We start from the raw sequence: 9,869 nt of genomic DNA on the forward strand, positions 1-9,869 counted from the left end.
TTTCCTGATTCTGAAGTATAAATTACTCCCACCATGGTCCCTTTCAAACCACCAGGCTTACTGCCTGGTTCACAAGATCCTGAACATGTAACAGTTGGCTCTCCACAGCCAGCAGGGGCTGACAGCCCCACCCCACTGGATAGCTATCAATATTTACCATATCGGAACCCTCATACATTGCTGGTGGGAATATAAAATGGTGCAGCCGCCGTGGAAAACATTTTGGTGGTTCCTCAAAAAGTTAAACATAGAATTACCATAAGACCCTGCAACCCCACCTCTAGGCACAGACCCCAAAGAATTGAAAAGTCAAACAAATACATGCATACCACTGTTGGTAGCAGCATTATTCACAATATCCAAAAAGATGGAAACAACCCAGTGTCCAGCGTCCCTCAGCTTGAATGAATGAACAAGATGTGATGTGCTCGTACAATGGAACAATATTCATTCACAGCAAGAGATGGCCCACTGATGCATGCTAAAACATGGGCGAGCCTTAAAAATGATGCTACATCAAAGAAGCCAGACCCAAAGGCCACATATTGTATGATTCCATTTATATGAAATTTCGATAATGAGAAAATCCATAGAGACAGAAGGCAGATGGGTGCTTGTCAGATGCTAGGGGCAGGGTGGGGCGTGACTGCTTGTTGGGTATAGGATTTTCTTTGGAGAGTAATGAAAATGTCTTGGAGGCTGCCTCTGAGCCTTCCTCCCCATCTTCCAAAAAAAATAAAATAAAATAAAAATTAAAAAGAAAATGTCTTGAACTGGATGGAAGTGACGGCTACACACATTGCAACTGTCCTTAAATGCCTCCAAATTGTCCACTGTAAAATGGATCGTTGTACTTTATGTGAATTCTGCCTCTGTTTTTTTTAAACCTACCCCCAAATAAATAAATAAATCAGTCCCTCAATCACACTCAACACATTTCAAGTGCTCAGTAGCCCCGTGGACAGTTCAGATATAGAACATTTCTGTCATCACAGAAAGTTCTGCTGGACAGCACTGGTCGAGAGTTTCCCACAGTCTATATTTGGTTCGCTGCTTCCTCTTGGTGTTGTTTAATATATTTCTCTGTCCACCGCCTTTCCTGCAAACACATCATGACATCGGGAAGCTTAATCAGGTTCAGGTTCACTTATTTTGGTGAAAATACTTCTCAGCATGTTGCACATGCAGTTTGGTTGTCGTGTGTTTGTGTGTGTGTGTGTGTGAGAGCCAGGAAATGTGTTTGGCATACTCCAGAGAATCTGTAAAGTCATAGATATATAATTCTACAACTAGAAAGAGAAGAGCTTTGGAAACAATAATCCAATCTACCATAATGTCATTTTTTAAAAATCCAATGCATTTTTTAGAAATGACTCTCTGAGCCACAGAGAGGTCAAGTGACTTACTCAAGGTCACACAGCTAGTAAATGGTGGAGCCAGAAATTGAACCCAGGCAGGCTGGCTCCAAAGCCTGGGATCCTAACTGCCACCTTACAGGCAAATGATAGAGCCCACTAAATGAGGCTGTGGTGACATTCCAATAAGAACAGGAATGCGCCAGGCTTAAGACAACACCTGTGCAACATGCTTGGGACTTGTATTGTTATTTCCACAACCTGATTCCAGGTTGGCCTTGGCTTGAGTTTAAAGGGATTTTCTGCCCTTGGCAGTGTTCCAGGGATGACAGCTGGAGTTTATAAACCCACCGTATTAGGAGTCAGAGTCAGGTACAGGGGGATTGGAGATAAAATCAGATCACAAGAGGTGGCTGTGAATGGGCTAGGAGCAACTCTCCCCATCCTTGGGCAGTAGGGAGGGTGAGTCAGGGGAAGTGATTGTTGGGCAAGTAAAATGTCCAAGCAGATGTGCAGGAGAGAGTGGCCAGAGGCGCTGACTTATTAGAATTGGGTTTGTGTACACTTCTGGTTTATGTTGCTGAACCCTGTCTCCCTGTCAACAAAACAAGACTTTCTTCCCTGGAATCCCAAGACCTGTGACTCCAGGATGCTGCTCACAGGCAGAGCACAAAGATATTGTCCTAGAGCCAGGCGCCGTGGCCCATGGCGCCTGGCTCTAGGACAGGCGATCCTAGCACTCTGGGAGGCCGAGACAGGCGATCGCTCAAGGTCAGGAGTTCGAAACCAGCCTGGGCAAGAGCAAGACCCCGTCTCTACTATAAAAATAGAAAGAAATTAATTGGCCAACTAAAATTATATATAGAGAAAAAAATTAGCCAGGCATGGTGGCACGTGCCTGTAGTCCCAGCTACTCGGGAGGCTGAGGCAGGAGGATCGCTTGAGCCCAGGAGTTTGAGGTTGCTGTGAGCTAGGCTGATGCCACAGCACTCACTCTAGCCTGGGCAACAAAGTGAGACTCTGTCTCAAAAAAAAAAAAAGATATTGTCCTAGGAAGAGTGTGACAGACGATTTTTACCCCCAAATGGCAACAGTAACATTTTAGGTCTCAGATGCTCTTTCTTGTGGAAAGTAGTTCATTCCTTCTTCTTGCCGAGTAGTACCGTGTTTCCCCGAAAATAAGACAGGGTCTTATATTTGTTTTTCCTCAAGAAAACACCCTAGGGCTTATTTTCAGGGCATGTGTTATTTTTTTTAAGTATGGTACAACGATCTACATTTATGCAAATATAGTTAAGTCATCATCTTCTGGAACATCATCACGACTCTCCAAACCCCGAATTGCATCCTGAATTTCTTGTGACTGTATTTCCTTTAGAACCATTGGCCCCAATCTCTCATGTCGAGCCATAGAGCTCTCATGGGGCAGGTGAGAAGGGCTGCTCGTCTTCTTTGCCACTCTGCGACCAAATGCACGGGCTGTGCAGATGCGCTGCGTGGCCACGCCCATCACTAGGTCTTATTTTCAGGGTGGGGCTTGTATTGTGCAAATGCTTAGAAATCCTGCTAGGGCTTATTTTACAGGTAGGCCTTATTTTTGGGGAAGCACGGTATTCATTGCACGGGTGGACCACAGTTTGCTCGTCCAATCTATTGTTGGTAAACCTCCCTGTCTCTTCAGTCCGTCTGCGGTCCTTGGCCCCTGCCCTGGCCCAGGCATTTTCTCTTTACACCCAGGTCTGCCCCCACCTCCTTCTTGGCCTCTAACCTCCAATCTCACCCTCTCTCCTCCACCCTGCACGTAGCATCCAGAAGAATCTGTATAAGGCACATGTTGTGTTCCTGTCCTACCCAAAACTCTGCTATGATTCCTCAGTGCTCCCTGGGAAATGTCCCAGCTTCTTTAATGGCTTCCAGGCTTGGTTTAATCTCACCCCTGTGCACCCCACTTCCATCACCCCCCACCTCCTCTCTTTACACTCCAGCCTGCAACCACAGCCTACGTGCCAGCCCCTTCAATGTGCCAAGCTCTCTTTTGCCTCCAAGCAGTTGTATTCCCCTTCCCTCTGCCCACGGGACTTTTCTCTATCTTTTATTCATCCTTCAAGTTTGCATTCAGTTTGCAACCCTTCTTGAGGCCTCAACCAAGCTCCCATGGTCCCTGGTGGCTTAGACCACTCTACATTTTCATATAAAAAGTTCTGAAGTTCCCTCTAAATTTCGGTTCCACTTACAAAACTTGTCTCTCCAGACAAACAAGGACACATCCTTTAGCAAAAGTTGGAAACCATTTCAGCACACACATTTCCCTTATTGCCTTAGCTGCTGGGAAACTCTCAGTGAAGTTTAATGCCGACCCAGATCGTAGGCACCTAGTGCCTCTGTATATATAAAGTTTTTGTTCTATTTTAATGTTTAACAAGTGCCAGCTTTCCTCGAGCTTGTCAATCCCTCAGATTGTCTATCTGCTATGACCTCTTTGTCCCATTAGCAATGGGTACTTTCTTTCCACTGAATCATCAGCCCTCCCTGCCTCCCTCTCCAAACTCTTCCAACATACCCTCTGGAACTTTCCTGGTTAACAACCACACCCTCCTCAGTTTTTTCCTTGAACATTTATTTACTGCATGTTTTTACCTAAACTCTGAGCAATCCTAAGAACACTGCTTCCCCTGCAGCCCTTTCTAATTTTTCAGGCCTCTCATTTTCTTATACCCCACATGCTTCTAAACTGAGGATTGAGAGTGAATTTCTCTGTTCTGCAAGATTCTTTTGGGTGCAATCATCTAAAATCCACTTAACTAACCTAAGCACAAAGTAAATAAAAGAACAGTATAATAAATAAAGCAACATTTGGCAACAGTAAAAAAAATTCCATAATGGTTCATGTGAAAGTCCAAGATTAAATTGGAGTTCAGGTATGGCTAGATCCAGGCACCCAAGTGCTAGCATCAAGACTGTCTTTCACAATTGTTCGTTTCTGCTCTACTCATTTCCCAAAGCCTCTCCCCTCTTCATGGCAGTGTGAGCGCCACCAGCTCCAGCTTGGCAACTCCAGCAGAAATAGAACAGCTCTTTCCTGAGAGTTGCAGCAAATGTCTCACGTCTGGTTCTCACTGGGCTGAGTTAGGTTACCTTCCTTCGCTGGGCCAGTCGCTGTGGCCAGGGAAACAGAATAAACTGATTGGCTGGGTCTGGACCCTACGTCCCTCCCTGGAGTTGGTGAGGACAGGGCCATGCCAGTCCTATTCAAGTTAAATAGACTCAGAGGGGAGAGAATTGGGTTCCCCAAAGAAAACTGAGTGGGTTACTGGGGTGAGGGGAGGAGCTGTGCGGATTTCTGGGAGAACAGCAAGTGCAAAGGCCCTGAGGGGCGCGGGGAAGGAGGCTGAGGTGTACGCCGGACTGGACGAATGGGGGCGGGGAGGGGGCGGGGCGAGCCGGGGACAGGGGCGGTAGGGAGGGGCTGGGGACCGAGAGCCAGCGTTGGGATCCTGAGGGCGAGTGACTGTGGGACTGGGGTGGGGTTGGGAGGTGAAGCAAGTTGGGGACTCAGCGAACGCGATCAGGGGCGCCCGGGGAGAGAAGGCCGGGACATTGGAAGCGGTGGGACTGGAGGTCGCAGGCGCAGGAAATGGAGGGGCGAGACCGGGGTGAGGGTCATAACGAGGGCGGGGCTGGGGGGCAGGGAACAGAGCGAACCGGGCAGGTTCCGAAGGGTGCCGGTGCTGGAACTCCGGAGGCTGGGCCGGAGAAGTCGCGGCCCGCGGGCGGCGCGGGCGACACAGCCGAGGAAGTCCGCGGCGGGGGCGCGGGTGGGGGAGGGGGTGTGCACTGCACGGTGTCCCCCACTCCTCTCGGAGTTCCAAGTCTTTTCCTCTGGTCCCGCCTTCCTCTCGAGAGTGACAGGCCTTTCAGCCAACCAGAGCCGCGGGCCGGCACGGCTCAGCCAACCACGGGGCGGAGGGCGGGGCTGAGGAGGGGGCTCGCGGGGCCAGGGGAGGGGGCTGGGGGCCTCCGAGGGCTCGGGAGCCGCGACCGGCGAGCCATGGCGCTGGGGCTGCAGCGCGCGAGGTACTTGGGTTCGGGGACAGGAAAGATGGGGATTGGGGGTCCCCTCCTTCCGGAGCCCCCTGAGCTGGGTGGTGGAGGGGTGCGCGGGTGCGAGCCGAGGACGCCCGGGATGCGAAGTTGCAGGCGCGTCCCAGCCGCACCCTCCACCCTGGGGGACTGCAGGGGTGGGGGATTTCCCCAGGTCCCCGGCTACCCCGCCCGTCTCGTCCAGAGCGACTTCGGGGTCGTGATCCCGATTTCCTGCTGCCCCAGGCTCGGTTCCCCGCCTGGCTGGGGGTGCGGAATTAGGGGTAGCTGCATTTGAGCGGTCCCCGGGCTTCTGGGAGTTACTCTCCCAACACATACTGATCCCTCTGCCCCCGAACCCCCAGGACTGAGGTTGTTCTTTGCCATAGACCCCCGGGGTCCTAGGAAATATGAGATGCCCCCAAACTGAGCCTTTCCCAGATATGGGGAGTCCCTTGGAGTGTCAGCCAGCTCCTGGGTTCAAGAGAAGAAAGATCTGCTTTGATAGGACCTTTCCTGACACAGGCTCTCAAACTTTGGGTTTTCCTAGAAATGAGCAGAGAGGGGGGGCCCTTTCAGAAGCCGCCCGGGGCCTTTCCCAGGGGCCTTTTTGGAGCCTTAAATAAGACTGACCCACTTCCCAAAGTCTGGCCCTTTGTCTCGGTCCTCCACCGCCACCCACCCAGCCCCTTTTACCCAAGGACGGGGCCCCATCGAAGGCTTATCTGGGGGAGACCCCATGGAGTGGGAGCTCTTCGGGCTGGGCTGCGGTGGGAGCTGGCGGGAGCCCCCTGCGCAGTGCTCGGCGGGGCTCTCCTGGGCAGACGGCGGGTTTCTGGGTTCGCCTCTCCGCAGGTGCGGCTCTGCTGGGGCAGACGGGAACCCGTGCTCGGGGACCACTGCCAGAGGGTCCCATCTGGCCATGTTCTCATGGGACCCCGGAAAATGTCCCAGGGCCTTAATTTTCCCTGTCCAATCTGAGGCATCCCGTAAGCCTCACCCCCTTCCCTCCTCCCCGGCTTTGCGGATCTGATTGGATCGGTCCACACCCCCATGTTTTTTACCTCCTTCCTAAAGTCAGCCCCCCTCGTTCTACTCTAGTCCCTGGCTCTGGGCCGACCAGGGAACTCTATGTCACCCCTTCTGGGCCATCCCTGGCCCCGCCTCCCAGCGCCCCTCCTGGCTGGGTGGGGGCCCCTCCTGGCTGAGCTGGGGTGCTCCCCCGTCCTCACTCAAGGCCAGCCCTCTCCTGTGGTGCCATCCCAGCGCTGCGCACCTCCCACTCATAACTCGCACCCGATCCCGCCTGCGCTCGTCCCTTCCTGCACACCCCAGGTGGCACTTCAGCCAAAGGGGGCCTGGGCAATGGTGAGTGGGCCCCCCCATACCTCTTTTTCCAGTGGCCCCCTTCCCTTCTTCCAGTTTGGGCTCGCTGCCAACCTGCCCTGAGCAAGGCTGTTCTTGGAAGTCCTTGATGGGTACATGGCCCTGAGTGACCAACCGAGGTAGAGAGTTCCCGAAGAAGACAGGACTTTGGGGATGGGCACCCCACTGGATTACAATGTCCTTGGGCACAAGAAGAATCAGGGGAAGGGAGATCACCCCCCAGCCCCACTCTGAGTCTTGAGTCGTTTCAAACCCAAACCCTGCCCCTGGCCTCTCAGACTAGCTCTGGGCAATACCAAGAGGACTCCTTGCCCACGTGCAATCTAAACCCCCCAGCTCCGGATCCTTCACTTTTTGCAAGACCCCTAATACCCGATTGAGGATCAGAAGAGAGAGGCCCAGAAGCAGCCTGGAATGCGGGGCTCAGTCTCCCCACTTTCCTCATGCTGCTGCTCACGGCTGGCCAGCCCTTCAGGGCAGGGAAAAGGTGGGCTTCTCTCCCTCCTGGTTGGGACAGGGGGCACCGGGCCCCAGCCCCTTTCCCAGGCCTCTCCCTGAGGCCTCCAGCCGGTGGCCCCACCCCGTGTTCTGGGCTGGAACACAGAGGAAGGGTGGCAGGCTTCCAACTGCACGTCCCCAGCTGGGCAGAGTGCCAAGGGGCTGGCCCAGGGCTGGGCATGGGGCCAGCTGGGGAGATCAGGAGGCAGCAGGGGTGGCATGGGGGAAGGGACCATGGCCACTAGGTGAAAGAGGAGCAGGGCAGGGGCCCCTTGGGTGGTGGGCACAACTGCCAAAAGCACAGGCCCCAAAGTCAGGGTTCAAATCCCAGCTCACCCACTTCCTGGTTGTATGGCCTTGTGCCAGTGGCTGCCTCTCTGACCCTTAGTTTCATATCCTGGAATATAGGGGTCATACCTCCCCTCCCCAACCCCAGAGCAAGACGAGGAACCAGTGAGGAAACAGACCTGGGGGCCCGGATACCTAGTAGGTGTGCAGTAAACTGCGATCAAGCCAGAGTTCTGGGTGGAAGTAGGTAGACCTGGCTTGAATCTTTGCTCTGCTATGCAAAGCTGTATGGCCTTAGGCAAGTTCCATCACCTCCCCGAGCCTGTGTCCTCATCAGGAAATGCGGAAGGTATCAGCAAGGTGGTTGCATTAACTGAGAAGCAGGGAAGCACAGTTGAGCATTGATGGCGGTGCTGGGATTACCCCAGGGTTACTTGGGCAAGGGCTGCTCTGACCCTCGGTTTCTTCCTCTTTATGAAGGAGCTCACTTCTGCTCCATAGTGTGGTTGTAAGGATTTGATGGGGTCTCTAGCTCCGTGAGTGTTCAATACACCAACGCTATCACTATTACTACTATCATTATTATTCAGTCCTCTTCCCAAGGTGCTTGTATAAAAACCGTGTAATATGCACAGGGTCTTCCTTGAGTAAAAAAAAAAAAAAAAGAAAAATAAAAACCGTGTAATTGTACACATACGCCACACCGTGGGGTCACCACCACGGCCCACAGGTTACCCCAGTGCCCAAGAGGCTCCCAAGCCCGAGCCTTCCATCCCTGATCCCACAAAGGGAGAATAGTAAGTTTAACCTTTATGTAGCACTAACCCATTGCCAGGTTCTGTTTTCTAAGTCCTTGATATATATTAACTCATTTAATCTTCAAAACAGCCCTATGAGGTAGGTGCTGTTACTATGCTCAGGGAGGCTGTGCAACTTGCCCAAAGTCACACAGCTGATAAGCAGTGAAGGCGGGATTGAAACCTGGAACTGGAGGAACTTAGCCCCCACACTCTGTTTAACCAGAGAGGCCCACATTTCCCATTAGAGATGTTAGAACATTCCAGGAACAGGCTGGGAGCTGGAAGGAGGGTCCCTCTGCAGCCCCCAGCTGGCTGCTTCTTTGGAGGAAGCAGCCCTGCCACGAAGAGAGAGTTCCAGAGCCCAGCTGCCTGTTCCCTCTGTCTGGGCCCCCAGCTCAGGGAGGCCCACTCTCTCCCCCACCCTCTGGGCAGGAAGACAAACAGGGCTGGAAGAGAACAGGACGGAATGTCCTCTAGGGCAGGCAGGACTGAGGCCCCTGCCCCCAGCAACCAGGAGGGAGGGGATGGGGGCCATATCTCACCCTTCAACCCTCCACTCTGCCTGCTCCCCTTCTGTGCCTCCCACCCTGTTGCATCAAGGGTGGGTCCCCCCCCTTTGCATCTATATAGGAAATCTCCTCCCCTCTCCCTGGGGGTGGGGCTGCAGGTCTGCCTGGGGCTAAGGTTGATGCCACCCTAGAAGCTGCCTTTTTCCCCCTGAACTTAAGAAGGGACAGCATGCCCTACTGGCAGCTGGTCCTGCTTCCCTGGGAGGGGTCCCAAGAAGGGAATTAGAGAAAAGACTGAGGTTTTGGAACCTCCCTACCTGGATTCCAATTCCAGCTTTGCCAGTTACCTGCTTGTAACTTCTTGGGCAAAAAGGACTTTACCTTTCAGAGCCTCGGTTTCCCCTTTGTTAAATGGAGGTCTAAAATGCCTCCCTCCTAGGGCTCCCCTGAGGATTGAATGAGTACGCAGAGGCACAGCGCCAGACACAGAAATGCTTAGCAAATAACAGCTGCTTACTATTAATGGTTTTATTAATATTATAAACATAGATAAGACTATACTATATGCTATACTATATGTAATACACCCTGTAATTTTTTATTCAAAAATGAAAGTATAGAGACAATGGGCTCCGACAGACCTGGGGTTTGAATTTGAAGACAGTGGCAGAAACAGGGAGTGGCGCAAAAACCTGGAGATAAACCCAGGGACATAGAAACAGGGAAAATTTAAGAGTTCAGGTAGACCAGTTTTCAAACCCTGGCTTCACTGTTTATGGGCAAGCACTGCCTCACTCTGCCTCAGTGTCCTCATCTGTTCAATGGGAATGTCATTATAACTTTCTTCTAGGGCTGTCTGAGCATTAAATGGGTTAACAAGGTTCACTCTTGGCCCAGGGTCTGGCATACTAGTAAAAGCTGGATAAGGGGCAGATATTTGTGACAAAAAGATA

Source organism: Microcebus murinus, chromosome 16 (genome assembly GCF_040939455.1).
Source record: "Microcebus murinus isolate Inina chromosome 16, M.murinus_Inina_mat1.0, whole genome shotgun sequence".
NCBI classification, from domain to species: Eukaryota; Metazoa; Chordata; class Mammalia; order Primates; family Cheirogaleidae; genus Microcebus; species Microcebus murinus.